We start from the raw sequence: 15,982 nt of genomic DNA, 5'->3' as shown, positions 1-15,982 counted from the left end.
TTCAAAGCCGAAGGCAAAGTCACTTGCATCGCATACGACATGGCATGGTTCCGAGTGATCACGCAACATCAAGACCGGCGGGGTAGATAAGGTAGTCTTCATCGCGTCGAAGGAAGACTGGTGCTCCAGACGCCACGACCACGAGACGTCTCCCTTGAGTAGCTGCGGCAACGGACGGACAGTTGACGCAAAGTTCTTTGAGTAATTATGGAGATACGATGCAAGCCCCAGCCATTGCCGGAGTTGTTTCTGGTCCTGAGGCGTCGACCAGGCGCAGGTTGTTTCGATCATCTCTGAGTCAGCACGGATACCATCCTTGCTGACAAAGCTGCTGAGTATCGGGATCTCGAGAGCGCACAAGATGCACTTCTTCAGGTTGGCATGCAGTTTGTTGTCCCGCATTACTTGAATACCTGCCGCAGGTGTTGGAGATGAACCTCGACGTCGGCCGTGCCAACCGCGGCGCGCTGTGGACAATGATGGCGTCGAAATTAATCGGCGTGAAACTGCGGAAGGGTCGGAGAAGATTGGAGACTATCCTGTCGAAGGTGGAAGGGGCGGTCTTCAGTCCCTGTGGCTTCACAAGCCATTCTCACAGCATTGTACTTGGCGTGCTGACAGCAGCTAGTAGCACGTCGTCTTCGTGCATCAAGATTTGGTAGAAGTCCATCAAGTCTATAGTGCTGTACTGGGTACTACCCGACATGGTGTCCAGCACCATGTCCTTACGCGGGATTGGTGTTTGCGTTGAGCTTGTTGAAGGCGTGCACAATGCGCCATCCACCTATGGCCTTCCTCACGCAGAATGTCGGACTGGAGTGTGGGGACATGTTTTTACGGACGTGGCCGTCATGACGGTTTCTCTCGAAGAAATAAATCGATGGCTTCCGTCCAGTCTCGCGGAAGCGGTCATGCCGCGTGACACAGTACTTGGCACCAGGTGTGAGATCGATCTAATGCCGAACCCCACAATTAGGAGACAGTGCGGTGGGGTCCTTGCCGTAAAGATGTCGATGAATTCACAGACGAGTGGAGCGACGAGATTACAGGACGCCTCGAGCACCGGCAACGACTGGGCTACGTATCGAGCTTCGCGAGCTGTTTTCGGTTCGGCTTGCTTCGGGCGATTTTTGCGCGTCTGACGCTGAAGCTTCAGAGTCCGCCTCGACTGTCGCCACTGAGTCAGTGGATTCGGGAATGATGATGCAGACTTGTTCAATCTCTTCGCATTTCAAGTCACGAAGGAAGTGTTTCCACGAGAGGCCAGGGGGCTGAGTAATCGAATCGGCGTCATGTGGGGGTCGTGCGACGTTGTTGTCGCTTTCCCCTCGTCGATGAGCACCCCCACCCCCCCCGGAACAGACGATGAGAGCCCACGCTCGATCATGTCGTCATCAACTGCTTCAGGGGGCTCCCACTTGATCGCGTGGGGGGGCCATATGCGGGAGCTCATGCTCAACCACGTCATTACTTGACGGCCACTGCTCGACGGGGTATGGAAGTCCATGTTCGATCACGTCCAATTCGTCCAGAGGCTCCAGCTCAGAACCGGCACAAGCTGTACGCTCACACGCTGCACACGAAGGGTCATCGCTCTCTCCAGAAACAGCAGTGGCCGATCCACGACTGCAACATGTGACCAATGGTTAGGGGTTCTACTCAGGAACGCCAACACAGCTTTTCCGTCGGCGTCCGCGCGGACGGACAGTTTGGGTCAACCAGTCGATGTACGAGCGAGCCATTAGATGTCGAAGACGGCAGTCGAAGGAACCGCTCAGCTCGATCACCAGATAGTCGATCGAACCCTGGAGTACGTCAAACACGTACGAGAAGGAGACTGAGCGCGCCGCAGCTTGTCGTCTGCATCCTTCACAATCATGTGGACAGACCATCATGTACGCGCGCGCCCGCCGGTATTACCGGCAAACTCTCGGTGCGAACGAAGTTGCTCATCGCACCTGAATACAGCAGCGCGCGGACAGGACACGCTGCCCCATCAAAATTGAGACTGAGCACGTCTCGGGTAGCTGTGGAAAATAGCTGTGTACGAAGCACTGAAGGACTAGAAGGATATTCTGCCACCAGAAATCGTCACTCCATTCACGGTCAGTAGAGCGCCCCGCATCTACTCGCTGTCGTCGTGTTTTGCTTGGACAGCAACGGCGATGCCGTCTCAACCGTCACGTTTGCCACTACGGGCGCTGGAGCGGGGAACACTGCCGCGCGATGGCCTGGCTTCTTACAGTGAAAACACTCAGGGGCGCATGTTCATGCTCGAGTACGTCTAGCGCGAACGACATCAAAATTCGTGCATCACATGTGGACATGGCGACAACGCTGTGTCTTTGTATTGGGCATGAGCGCTGGATATCAGCGCTTCTACTTGACGCGGACCACTCCGTCTACCTCGGAAGAAGCCTTCTCTGTCTCTCCGCACAAGGACAACAGTAAGACAGCGTTGAATGCGTTCGGGCCGCGGCTCCAAAACCGGAGCCGAAATTGATGCCACCCGGCAGTTCGACGACCGCCGTGGGGCAATATCATCCACTCCATGGATACGATCATCGACGCGCGGTTCGCGTTCATTGAAGCGTTAGCGAGAAGAAAACCGATCATTGGACGCGCTCGTCTTGAGGGAGGGGGGGGCTCGAGCGCGAGCCGGGGTGCCATGGTTGGGAAGCAGCTAGCGTCGGCAACGAGCTTGCCGAGCACCCATTCCTTCGCTTTACCCGTCAACGTGAAAAGCAGGCAGGAAACGGGTGTGTGCCAGCTCGGTAGATAGCTGTCGAGCTTCAATCACGGTGTCTACCTCGCAGAACAAACGGTTCAAGTAAAGGCGACTGTCGCCTTCACTGTGGTACGGTGAGACATCGAGCTTGACGATGTCGGTCTTGTTCTTGGACAGCGGGGAGGTCGACACTCGCTGACGAAGGTCTGCGAGCTCATGCACAATGGACTTCTGGGTGGTCAGGCGCTGTTGGGCTGCCGAGCCGGCTGTGTGCAATGTCTGGATGACGGAGGTGTAGCACCTCCAACTCGATTGACGAGATACGGAGGGAGCTGGCGTGTTTCAGTGACGGGCTGGTCATCTCGGATGGGTCGCTCATCAAAGCATCGTTTATCCTGGTCGTTGGACGTGCTACCGGGTGTGACGGGCTCAAGGCAACCTATTATTAAGTATACACAGTTGCAATAAGAAGCAGGTAAATTCAACTCGGAGATTGGTTCTTAACGGCGCGGTCTCGACACTTCGGACCGTGCCGACCAGTAAAGCTACTCTGCGTTCTGATTGGCCACCGTAGCAATCCTGTATTCTATCGGTAAATTCTAGCACTCTTGGAAGTTCTTTGGTCAGGGCTATAATCGTAATAGACATTTCGTGCAGTGTCACGATACCCGTCACGAAACCTTTCGTGACATGCACGAAACAGCTCTAGACTCATGTGACAGGCTAATCTCGCATAGTCGCCAATACGATAAAGATGGGATTTCGGAATATATTAACACGTAAATGTGTATCAAAAGTTATTACTAGTCGGATTTTCCTACAGTATCAACCCTCCCACCGCGACCCTCGTGTCGCGATCGTGTGCGATTTGAAGAGTATCCTGTGCGGTGGCAGGATCTTAATCCGATTCAGCTCCGGGAACTTCACCAGTGCGGTCATCTCCCTCTTTTTGGGGATCTTTGTCGCATGAGATGTCCGAGCCTAGTGCGGCGAACCGAGACAATGTTTCCATGCTCTCTCAGCTCCAACAGACGATGTCGGGAAAGTGAATAAAGGCTGAGCGATCAGCGAGACAAGTGTTATTTCTGCCCAAGCTCACCATTCCAGCGGCGGTTCCTAAAATAAACCCACTTGTTGACTTTCGTCCATCCCATTTTTCGTTTCATAAACTACGAAAGCTGTAACTGCACTTCTTTAACCTCCGTATCTGTGTAGCTCATTTTACTGGCAGTCAGATAAAAATGCTGCACTACTAGCACAGCAATATCACCCTCCGAAAAACAAAAGTTTTTTTGTGTGATCCAACAAGTACGAAACTTTAATGGAGCTGCGATGAATAAATCTGCATCGAGATCGGACTCTGCTCCGGAAGTGTTGACAAACTCTTGGAGGGACCCCGCTATGTTTTTGGATTGTAAATCAGGTAAGTTTCTACCGGACAAACCCATTAAAAATGACCGGAGTAAGCATGTGTCATTTTCCAATTGAGCTATACCCGGTGCTATTGGGTTCAATAGCTGTAGGATAAGGCTCCCTTGTATCTAAGAACTGAGAAAAATGGCAATAGCCTTTGCCGCTGCTACCTTGGGTTGTGGGTAGGATTTTAGAAGCTCCTTGTCTGACATGGTGTGTTGAATTGCATCTTCGTTATCCAGCACGTCTAGGTACAATCACGATTCGAATACCACCGAATCGTTACAGAAACACCGAAGTCGGTATATTCTGTCTGGTCACGTCTTAAACGTTCATTTGTGTTGTTGTGCGACCTCACCATGGGCCTGAGTTCCGATGTCAACCTTTGTCATTTAACGGTACTCGCACTAGAACACAGACCGTGCTGGGTTAAGAGGACTATGCTGTGACACCCTGTCAACGCCTTATTACTGTAAGGGCGCTTACTCGCTTGGTTTGGTTCCGAGACCGAGCATCGAAGCTGGCTCCTGTTCGTTGGCACGCGCTCAGAATGGCCAAAACACCAGACGTAATAAAACGAAGCAGTACTTTCCCGAATAGGGTAGACGTATGTGAGCATGAGGAGGAAGTGCGACCGTGTGACAGGCCAACACAGCGTTTGGCAGGCTCATGGAAATGGACGACATCAGATCAGTCAAGTCTTGGGTGGGTGAAGTCGGAGTGCGGCAAGCGGTGGCGGAGGCGAGTCGTCCAAGACAGGTGGTGTGCTGCATGGTTCGTTTGGCTACGTGCGGCGCGTGGCTTGTGAGCTGTGGTGTGTTGGCGAATGGCGTTTTTTGTTTGCGCGAGGGTTGTGGTTTGCGTAAGGTGGTCAATTGGCCGAGCGGTCTAAGTTAAGGCACTGGTCCGAAAGGGCGTGGGTTCGAATCCCACATTGGCCAACTTCTTCTTTCTTTTGCCACTGGCTTGCCTGTTTTGGCGTCTTTACTCGCTTCGCCGACCTCTCGCGTCGTCCAGTGAACCTACCCGTCCTACCGGATCGCCCATCTTACTCTCCAACGACTCATTTCGCGTGGGTTCAAATCCACCATGGGCCTGAGTTCCGATGTCAACCTTTGTCATTTATCGGTACTCGCACTAGAACACAGACCGTGCTGGGTTAAGAGGACTATGCTGTGACACCCTGTCAACGCCTTATTATTGTAAGGGCGCTTGCTCGCTTGGTTTGGTGCCGAGACCGAGCATCGAAGCTGGCTCCTGTTCGTTGGCACGCGCTCAGAATGGCCAAAACACCAGACGTAATAAAACGAAGCAGTACTTTCCCGAATAGGGTAGACGAATGTGAGCATGAGGAGGAAGTGCGACCGTGTGACAGGCCAACACAGCGTTTGGCAGGCTCATGGAAATGGACGACATCAGATCAGTCAAGTCTTGGGTGGGTGAAGACGGAGTGAGGTGTGGTGTAGGGATTTCCAGATTCGACCATACGCCGACCTACTTTAGGTCAAGAATCGGCTCGGTCTGATAACCCAGAGCTTAGGAGCCAAGGATCACGGTAAGTACTCGGCGATCTGTCCGGATATGCTATCCGGACAGCCGCTGAGCTCAACGGACGCCGGAACTCAGCTGAAGGGTCGGTAGAGATCCGAAACGACTACATTTCATTAGATATTTGTATGAGAAGCATAGGATTAAATAGGGGGAGCCGAAAGGGCTCCCAGAAGATAACAGAGCAGAATTTTCCTAGTCCAAGACACGTGTACACTTTTCCGGTAAGTCCCTGCATAGGGCTGGATTATGCCTGCCGTCAATACTCGAGAGGCATAGCTTGTAGGGTATTGACTGGTAGCGCCAAGAGATTAGGTCGGTTCGGGTAGGACAAAGTCTTGCTACGCGCGAAAGAAAGTCCCGCATACTCAGCGGGCCGGTACGTCGGATAGCCCGGGTGCCGTAACACTTCTAGCTGAGCTGCCTCTGCGCTCGGTGACCTGTAAAAGCGCTCGCGCGCCGTCGTCCATCCTTTGGTGGAGGGCACAGGGTTGTGAACGAGCTCAGCCGAACCAAACTCGGCGGAGCCTCGGAAGTGATCTGACTTGGTTAGTCGGAACCGGGTGGAAGCGAGCCACTCGTCTGTCCCGGAAGGGCCGGACCGCGAGGGGACCACCCTCTGCGCAGGCCATACAAACCGCCGACCTAACTCGGCGATTCGTTGTGGTTTGTGTAAGGAATCCACATCTGACGATATTTGTGTGTTCTACTACACCACAACTGGTGCCGCGACCCGGGAACAGGAGTGTGTGCTTGTTTTTATAGGTGCCAGCTAACCAAGTTAAGAGGAAGAGAAGAGAAAGAGACGAGTGAAGATGGTCAAGGGATCAGCAACTCCGAGCGACGGAAGCCCAGCGACGGCTGGAGGATCGCCTCTCGCGGGGTCGGACCCGGCGGATCAACGACTCATCGCCATGACGATGGAGGTGGGACGAACCGTCCAATTCGACGAGGATGGCCAAGACCAGGAGAGCGAGAACGGAGATGCAAGTGAAGGAGAGTATGAAGAGAAGGCCGAGACCGCTGAGCTCGAAGAAACGAAGACTACCGCCGAGCTACTTGGCGAGGTGGAAGAGTTGACGCTGCAGATGGGACGCATGGGAGCCCCACGTCCTGTCGAGCGCAACTTATCCGCCGAGCTCGACGAAGGTGCGGACGATGAAGAAGATGAAGAAGAACATGGCGTTGCTCAAGGGGACCGTCCGCCCTTTATTCCGAAAGCGACGAGGAACGCCGATACGCCGAGCACCAATAAAGTGTTGGCTCGACTCGGCGAGGAGATGAGAACGAGATCGGAATGGATGATGATGTTCGCGCCTGTAGCGATGGCGCAGGCGAAGTGGCCGATGTTGGGTCCCGAGTTAACTCAGCCGGTGCGTGCAGCCAACATCAACCAGTTGGTGGAAGAAACTGTGTTGCTGTTGAAGGCGATGGGCTATCGGTGCAACAGCCGACCAAACAGCCTCATCCTGTCCGACTGGAGTCTGTCCCGTGGCGGAGCCGAACTCTGGCAATGGAAGAAGAAGCTGAGAGTGGCGTTTGGATTGGAGAAGGCCCCTGGTGGAACGAAGAAGGTGTACAGCCGAGTAGCCGAGTTCAAACCACTCGGCGAGGACCCGATCAAGATTCCTTTGCCGAAGACCCCGGAGACGAAGAGACGTGAAGTGTTCCGCGCTACGCAAGGAACTCCGTACTTCGAAGACTCTCACATGCTGACTCCACTGAAGCTAAACCCGACTCAGCGAGCGCCGAGTCGTGGGCAGCAAAATGTAGGTCGTTACCGTGAATTGTATGACGCTGCAGATGAGGCTGAGGCTTACGAGGAGGATGTAGAAGACGACGACGCCTTCGACGTGAGAGGTAGCCGTGAAGAAACCGTGAAGGACTACATCCGAAACTTGAGCTTTGACGCGACTGAAGAGGACTCGACGCAGTACCTCGAAGTCCGAACCCACGCCTCGCTCGACAAAATCGCCGAGTTCGAAGGAAAGCGCTACCGCTCTGACGCGTCGCTCCAGTGGCTCAAGCGCTTCATCTACGAGATGAAGAGCACCAGGATGCCCCAAAGTGCATGGTGCGAGCCTTTCTCGCTATGCTTGGGACGCCCGGCGAAGAGTTGGTACAGGAAGCTGCCGAAGAAGACTCAGCGACGTTGGAAACTACTCAGCGAGGCGTTCCTGGATTATTATTGCTCACAGTTCGACCAATCCGCCCGCACTCGTTACTACTCGGCGAGACGTAAAGTCAACGAACCGATCTGCGACTTCCTGATCCGACTCAACGGGTATGCTCGGACGGCCAAGATCCAGTACGAGAAGGGTGGCGCCGACGCAGCTGACCATGTCGAACACTTCTTGCTGCATTGTGGTGATGACGATGTTATGGATTTGATGTACCCCTTGCAGTTGAAAGACATCAGTAAGGTGGAACAGATAATCAATCGTCGGATCCTCGGCGAGAAGCGCAAGAAGCAACGCGACCGACTCGTGATCGCACGAGGCCGAGATGACAAGCGGAAGGATCAGAGCCGCCGAGATGAGAAGCGAAGTCGCAAGGAAGAAGACCGCGACCGCCGAGTCACTGTCGTTGACGCTGACTCCGACGGAGAGGAACTCATCGATCAGAACCCGCCGAGTCCGTACAACTCCGAAGACGAATGGAATGATGAGGACCAGTCCGGAGGACACGACTCAGCGGAAGACGACGACTACATTGGCCGCCGGCGTTTCCAATGATAAAGAAAAAACACCGGACCGCCGAGAGAACTCGGCGGGAGACCAGAATGGCTCGAACCGAAGCTGGGGAAACTCAGCGAACCGACCTCCGCGACCGTACAACCAACGAGAACAGTCGAAACGTGGAGATGGATCACGCGACAACACCCAACGAGGATCTTGTGCAGCTTGTGGAAGAATGGGGCACTCGGCTCACTACTGTCGACGACGCTGCAAATTCTGCAGACAAGTCCATGAAGGCGGCCAGTGCGAGCTGTTTCGTCAATATGAGAAGCTGGCTGCGTTCGTGAAGAACTCTGTCGACAAGTCGCAAGTGCCAGAAGACCTGCAAAACCTTTACGCGCCGAGTGATTTAAACGCGGCGGCCCGCCAACACTGACTGGGTTGGAATATGCCGGGCTGCCACAGTCAGCTGAACCTGCAGTTGAGGCGAACTTCTTGTTTGCCTTCGTAGGCGAAGCAGGACGGCCCGAGGGAAGAAGCGGGGATGGCAATTGGATGTGTGAAATCGACGGAATTGAACGTGAGCTCGGTGAGTTAGATGATAACAACCGAGCGATTGCAAGTGTAACTCGGCAGTCAGACCAAGCTGTGCATCGTACCAGGATAATGAAGCTGCTTCCGGGAGAACGGCTGGGATGGTGGTCAGCACAGACGTTTGATCGTCGAGTTAGAATGAGAGCCCTCGTATTGGGTGCAGTGAACGACCGAAGGACCAAGATATTATTGGATACCGGAGCAAATGTCTCGGCGATAAGTGAGTACTTCGCGAGGAAACTGCGTCTCAAGAGAGTGGCCAGCAGAGATAAGCGAATTGACATACAAGGAATAAGTAAAGACAGGATGGTGACAACGTCAAGAGCAGTGGTGAAGGTGACACACGGCTGGGAAGTGGCATACGAGTTTGCAGTATGGATAATGCCTCATCATGCCGGAGTCGATTTGATTCTCGGCACCGACTTCATGATCCCAGCTGGAATCCGTCTGGATCTGTACAACTCGGCGGTAAAGCTACCTGATGAGATGGTGATCCCACTCATCCGATCAAGTAATGCACCGACCAAGACCGAGTTCGGACCAAATGTCCCATGCGGGCCACCAGACGGGTTGACGATCGAAAGTCGAATGACCGCTGAGTTCAAATTGCCCAGGCGACAACCCAGTGAGTCGACGCATGACTTGTGGGTGCGACGGACGAAGGGTTGGATTCCGACGGTTGTTTTTAATCGCCGAGGAAGACCAACCCATGTCCTGATTACGAACGTACGACAGACGTCAGTCTGGTGCCCACCTCACTTTTATGTGAAAAAATGGCAGCCACATGGAGTACTGGCCAATGAGGGATATGTCCGCGTGAACTCGGCGAAGTACCGTGACTGGCAGATATTGGCCTTTGAGTCGGCGATGGATAAAGATTTGCTGCATAAAGAACAACGACTGTACGACGACTGGTTGTCACACCAGCCGCCAGCTGTGGAAAGACGAAAATACCCAACTCCGACGGCGGTGGAAAGACGACCTCCTCCAGTGGAAAGTGGACCAGAATTAACATGCGCCGAACGCTGGAGAAGGATCGAAGCTGATACAGAAGCCGACGAAGACGAGAGGCGTCGCGGTAACGCAGACGTCATATCGACTTCAGGGGTGACAAGGGGTGACCCGGCTATAAACTCAGCGTTCAAGCTGGAAGACGTCCGATCGGACCGTACGTCGGTGCTACACGATGGCCAAGATGTCTCCTATCAGCTGTCCAAGTTTGAAGACGATGGCGCCATTTCTGACGTCAACACGAACTCAGCGATTGAAGGAACAAGTGAAGTAAGGGCCACGGAAGACGTGTCGGCGACTAAAGACTCATCTATAACGGAAGGAGACCTTGAAGAACGCTCGGAACACGCTCAATGTGACCCTCAACCCGTTGCTGACAACCGAGCCAAGTTTGGAATAATTAGACCAAGTTCTGCAGCCGCGGTGAGCTCAGCGATGGGTACACCGGAAGCCTGCATTACCCAGTCGGCGGCGGTGGACTCGGCGTCAGGAGATCTAAACACTGAGAGCGCCTCGGACGTGGGCACAGCATGCGGTGAGGATGCCAGCTATACCGAAGACGCGTTTGCATGCACAGAAGTTAGTTCTGCCGTCACAACCAGACGCGACCAAGGACTATGATAATCGGGAGGTATTACTGCCTGAAGGAATAAAGCCGAACGACGACCCAGCTACGACGGACTCAGCGTTGGAGACTATGGAAACTACGACCTGTCCGAAAGTGGTTAGACAATATGACGATGATACCATCTACCTCGGAGCCAAGTTTGAGAACGCAGGAGTCAGATCGACCATCGCAGTGAACTCAGCGAATACGGACCCTGACACAGCCGACAACTATGAATTACCAGAGGTATTACTGGTGGAAGGTACTATAGCTGAGATCGGAGTGACGAACTCAGCGGCGACGGTGTTCGACCCCGGCGGAATTGACTACGATTTAGGACACGATGAAGGTGACGAGTGCAACTCGACGAGAGACGCAACGGAAACTCTAAGACAACACTACTTGGCTATTGCTACGACCGAAGACGAGCAAGAGGATGATGTGGACGATAGTACGACCAACGCCTTTGAGCATAGTGGAACAGATTTGGAATTGACGGACTACGCTCACGAGCTGGCCTTCCTTCCCGATCTTTCTGAAGCTGAACCTACCGAACTCGACTATGGCGCTGCAAACGTCAAGTCGAGTAGTCATACGCCAGCACAGTCGGCTAAATTGGTGGCAGAGCTACAAAAGCACGAAGGGATAATGATTTCAAGTGGTAATGTCCTACCGCCTCCAGCGTACGGAGCATTGTGCGACATCGACGTTCAAGGACACGCACCCATTAAGCAGAGATACCTCTCCGCCACTTGAGCAAACTTTACGAGTTGTTGAAGGGGCTGCTTCGAGCTGGGTTGATATCATTCTCGAGCATCCCTTGGGCCTCGCCAGTGGTGATAGTGCTCAAGAAAAATGGTAGGGATATTCGACTATGCATTGACTAAAAACTGGTTAATGCGGTTACGACACCGATGGGATACGCTATGCCACTGGTTGATGACCTGCTTACCGAATTGGAAAGCTACTTGTGGTTTTGCTCGCTCGATGCTGCGAGTGGATTCTGGGCAGTCTTGATGACACGCCGAGCTCGGCAGATCTCAGCGTTCGTATGTGCACTTGGACACTTTGAATGGTTACGAATGCCATTTGGATTGAAGAATGCGCCTATGATTTATCAGCGACTAATCGACAACGCTCTATGGGGACACGTTCAACCAAAGGGAGGATGGCAACTGTTTGCCGAACGAATGGCTGTTGCTGAAGCCGAGTCGGGAACTCGGCGAGTTGAGCTCGACGGAATCAGCGATTCAACGCAGAGTCAGCTGACGAAGTTTGAAGCTGACCACCAATCACAAGCTGACTGCGATCCGGTCCAAGACCAGGTCAATGGACCGGACGGCGACATGTTTGCTGATGGAGAACCTGACCAGTCTTCCTTGATTCCGGTGTTCAAACGGAGGTCGTTTGTCGATGATATCTGTTTTGGAGGGGAGACGTTCGACGCCTGCTTGGAGACACTCGACCGATTACTAGCCCGGTTCACAGAATGTCGAATTAGCATCAGCTTTACCAAGAGTATCTTTATCCAACCCAAGGTTGATTTCCTATCGCACGAGATTACGCCGAGTGGCATACGCGCTGATGCGAAGAAGATAGCCGCGATCGCCTTCCCGAAATCGAAGAAGGGGATGCAAGCGTTCCTCGGTGCCCTCAACTATTACGGCCGATTCATCCAGAACTTGGCTGTTTACGGAGCAGTACTCTATCAGCTAAAGGATACGGACTTTGGCCCTGGGGGTGACCTGGCGTCAGCAAAAGCATCATTCGCCGAGCTCAAAAGACGGGTAGCAGAAGCTCCAATTCTGCGTCATTTCGACTCGGCGAAAGAAGTCCACATAATGTTGTACGCCAATGAGTGGGCGCTGAGCAGTACGTTGATGCAACCACACGACAACAAGCTGCACCCAGTTTGCTTCTGCGGACGCGTACTAAAATAGAACGAACTCGGCTATCATCCCGCTGAGAAAGAAGTAGTCGCGCTGTTGCAATTGCTGAAAGTGTGCTACACTCTCTTGGCGGGAAAGACGCTTCACGTCTACACCCGTTTCTCCACGCTGGAGTGGGTGTATAAGTCAAAGTCGCTGTACGGTCGCGCAGTCAGCTTCGCAGTTATGTTGTCGCCCTACGATTTGAAGGTGAAGCGAGTACGTGAGCGAGATGTAGACTTCGCCCAGTTGCTCCAGGCGTCGATAACCCCGTTTATCGGACTCGACGATTCCTTGAAGCACCTGGCACCTCCCTCCAAGAACTCGGCGACAGTTCGAATGGACCCAGCGCTGCTATATGCCCGAATACCAGCTGACTTTGCAGGATGCGTGCTGTCATTTGATGGCTCAGCGAAGACGGCTAAATACGGCGGGTATGGCAGTTGTTCGTGGATACTGTGGCGCCTTCCGAATTGGGACATTGAGATTGCTGCGAGTGCGTACCTGTCGTCCACCACAGTCAACATCGCCGAGTACACCGGCATGAACAATGGAGTCTTGGCGGCGATTGACCGAGGGATAACCGATCTAATTATCGTGGGTGACTCCCGGCTTGCAATCCAGCAATCCATGGGGGTGATAGCATGCAAGAAGGAAACGTTGCAAGTGGAACTAGCTCGGCACAAGGATCTCACGAAACAACTCAACTCGGTCCGGTATCGACACATAGCGCGACACTATAACGCAGCGGCTGATTCTCTCGCTACAGAAGCACTGGAAGCTAAAGCTGGACGAGTAATTCTTGGGACGGATAGGAAAGCAGAGCTGAGAATGATAGCCGAAGAACTTTACGCCACAGACAACCCAGCGGAAACACCGATTGTCACGGCAGTCACTCGTAGCCGAGTACGCCGAGTTCACTTTGAGGACGAGCTGGATGAAGACTCGGCTAGAGCAAGAGGAGGAAGTCAGGATCATGAAGCCATGTCTACCAATCCTGAAGAATCCGCGTTTGAAAGCAGTGGAGATGAATTCGAACAAGTCAGCAGGGCGTCGACTCGGCGGATTAACCACACGACCCCGAATGTCGAAACAGGGTCGCAGATGGAGTCAGCCCAGACAGCTCAGAATGCCAACGACATTGATCCAGTGACGGTACAGACTGAGCGGAGACGACGAATCGCGAAGGCACAAGATGAAGAACTCAGGTGGGCCGATCTGAAGGCGTACCTGAGAGGTGAATTGGAGGACCTTACACACCGTCGAGCTCAGAATGCCGGCAAAGTCGCAGAAGTCTTTGTACTCAGCGAAGACGGCCTGTTATACCGCCGATAGAAGCCCGCCGACTTGGCGAACTCGGCGAACCGAACCTCTCATTGAGATTGGTGATTCCGTCAACCATGGTCGACGAAATACTTCATAACTGCCACAACTCGATCGAAGGAGGGCATCAAGGCATCGTCAGAACGTATCACCGAGTCAAAGCCGACTACTACTGGATTGGTCTTTACGCCGACGTGGTGAAACATGTTAGGGCCTGCGAGGACTGCAATACTAGTAAGAGCAAGCCACAGTTGAGAGGTTATTCGCCGGGAAATGTGGTGTCAGACCATCCATTCCAAGTCGTGTCAATGGATTTCGTGATTCCCCTTCCTCGAACTCAGCGGGGCAATACTGCACTGCTGCTGTTCCAGGACCACTTCACGGGGTTCGTTGTCGCTAAGGCTATGAATGACACCGGAGCACTCGAAGTGGCCAAGGTATTTGAGGAATGCGTCTTCAGGCAGTTCGGGGCTCCGTCTCTGATACGGCACGACCGAGATCCAAGGTTTATGAGTGAAGTATTCCAAAAGCTCTCCGAGATGATGCAGTCGAGATCAAGAGCTACGCTGAGTTACCGACCACAAGCTAACGGTCAACAAGAGAGGTCAGTCAAGACAATGGTTCAGACTATACGGGTCTACGTAGAAGACCCACTTTAAGCCGACTGGGATGACATCGCCGAGAAGATGGTACACGCTATCAACAACTCAAGAGATTCGACTCGGCGAAAAATCCCTTTCTATCTGGTGCATGGTTGGGACGCCAAGTCTACACTCAAGGCTATGACGAGTTCAATACGACATGGACAGGGACGCCCAGTCAACTCGGCGGACGCAGTCGAGTGGCGCCGAGAAGCGAACAGACAACGAGAAGTGGCACTTCGATTAGCAGCTGAGTTCCAAGTGCGAGAGAAAGCACGACGAGCTCGAGAGCACAACGAAGCGTTGAGCAAGAAGGAGAAAAGATCCATTCCCAACACAGCAGATGACGAAGATGAAGTTGCAGAACCAGGCGATGAAACCACCAAATCCTTGTTCAAAGAAGGAGATCAAGTCTGGTTGTTTATGGAGCGAGTCAAGTCGGGCCTGACCAAGAAGTTAGCCCACCGATGGCATGGACCATTCAGGGTGAAGAAGAAGGTGGAAGAATTCGCCTATGAATTGGAGTTACCCGACAAGAGTGGATATAGGTTCTACCCAGTGGTCCATGTATCACGTCTGAAGGCAGTCACCGAACTCGGCGAAACGACCAAAGACGAGGCTAATCGCCGACCTCGAAGAGACTCAGCGATTTGACTTTGATGAAGAATTACTGCGTGAAGACAGCTGGGAACCAGACACAAGTACAAACCAGTATGAAGTCGAAGCAATTCTCGACGATGAGCTACCATTATCCACAAGTACGTCACGATCACAACGGAAGTTTAAAGTTAAGTGGGTCGGCTACGATAAGCCTACTTGGGAACCACTGTCGAATTTGTCATGTGGGGGTCTCCTGTTTGACTATCTACGACAGAAGAAGCGCGAAAACCGTCTGCAAATGGTGCAAGTTGCAGATGAGGATTAACAGCTATTGCACCAAAAGTTACACCAACTCAGCGGACGACACAGGCCGAGTTGAGACGGAATGCTACTGTGTCGAAACTACATATACTGAATAATTACGAAATGAAGTCCTGAACGATACCTACGGGACGCCCAGTCAAAGGAAGAAAACTAAAAAGTCGGCGATCCGGATTCCAAGTGAGTTGAACCCGACGGATACAACTGGGAAGAGCTCAGCGGACTCGACGATTGGGGGCGTGGCGTCGTAGCAGACGTCATCCCTTGGGAACTTGCGGAAGGAGATGCAACATTCGCAGCCGTGGCAAGAAGTATCATCGCCGAGCTAGCCAACGAAGCTGACGCCGAACCAGGTGCCTCAGGACCCGACGCGGCGGAAGTGGGCTGAGGATCCGTTCCACTGGGGAGTGGGGTGCCGAACGGAGACATACTCGGAGACGCGCCTCGGAGATTGGGAGAACCCAACCCATCGTCCGCCGAGTCGTCATCAGACGCACTCTCGCCATCTGAGCCGAGCTCACCGATCGAAGACCCAGTGAAGATATGGATGCCTTGACGATCAGCCGAGTTGGAGCACCCGGGGCATAGGC

General features: G+C 53.2%; 1 pseudogene across 1 annotated transcript; it reads left to right on the top strand.

Annotated features, from left to right (window-relative positions):
- The first annotated feature begins 5,010 nt into the window (after window positions 1-5,010).
- Window positions 5,011-5,082, top strand: PITG_30334 (annotated as a pseudogene). Its single transcript has one exon. The product of its transcript is annotated as a tRNA-OTHER (tRNA).
- The last annotated feature ends 10,900 nt before the right edge of the window (window positions 5,083-15,982 follow it).

This window comes from Phytophthora infestans, genomic scaffold, assembly GCF_000142945.1.
Source record: "Phytophthora infestans T30-4 supercont1.75 genomic scaffold, whole genome shotgun sequence".
Taxonomy (NCBI): Eukaryota; Oomycota; class Peronosporomycetes; order Peronosporales; family Peronosporaceae; genus Phytophthora; species Phytophthora infestans.
Note: the sequence above shows the minus strand (reverse complement) of the source record. Positions and strands in the feature narration are given on the sequence as shown.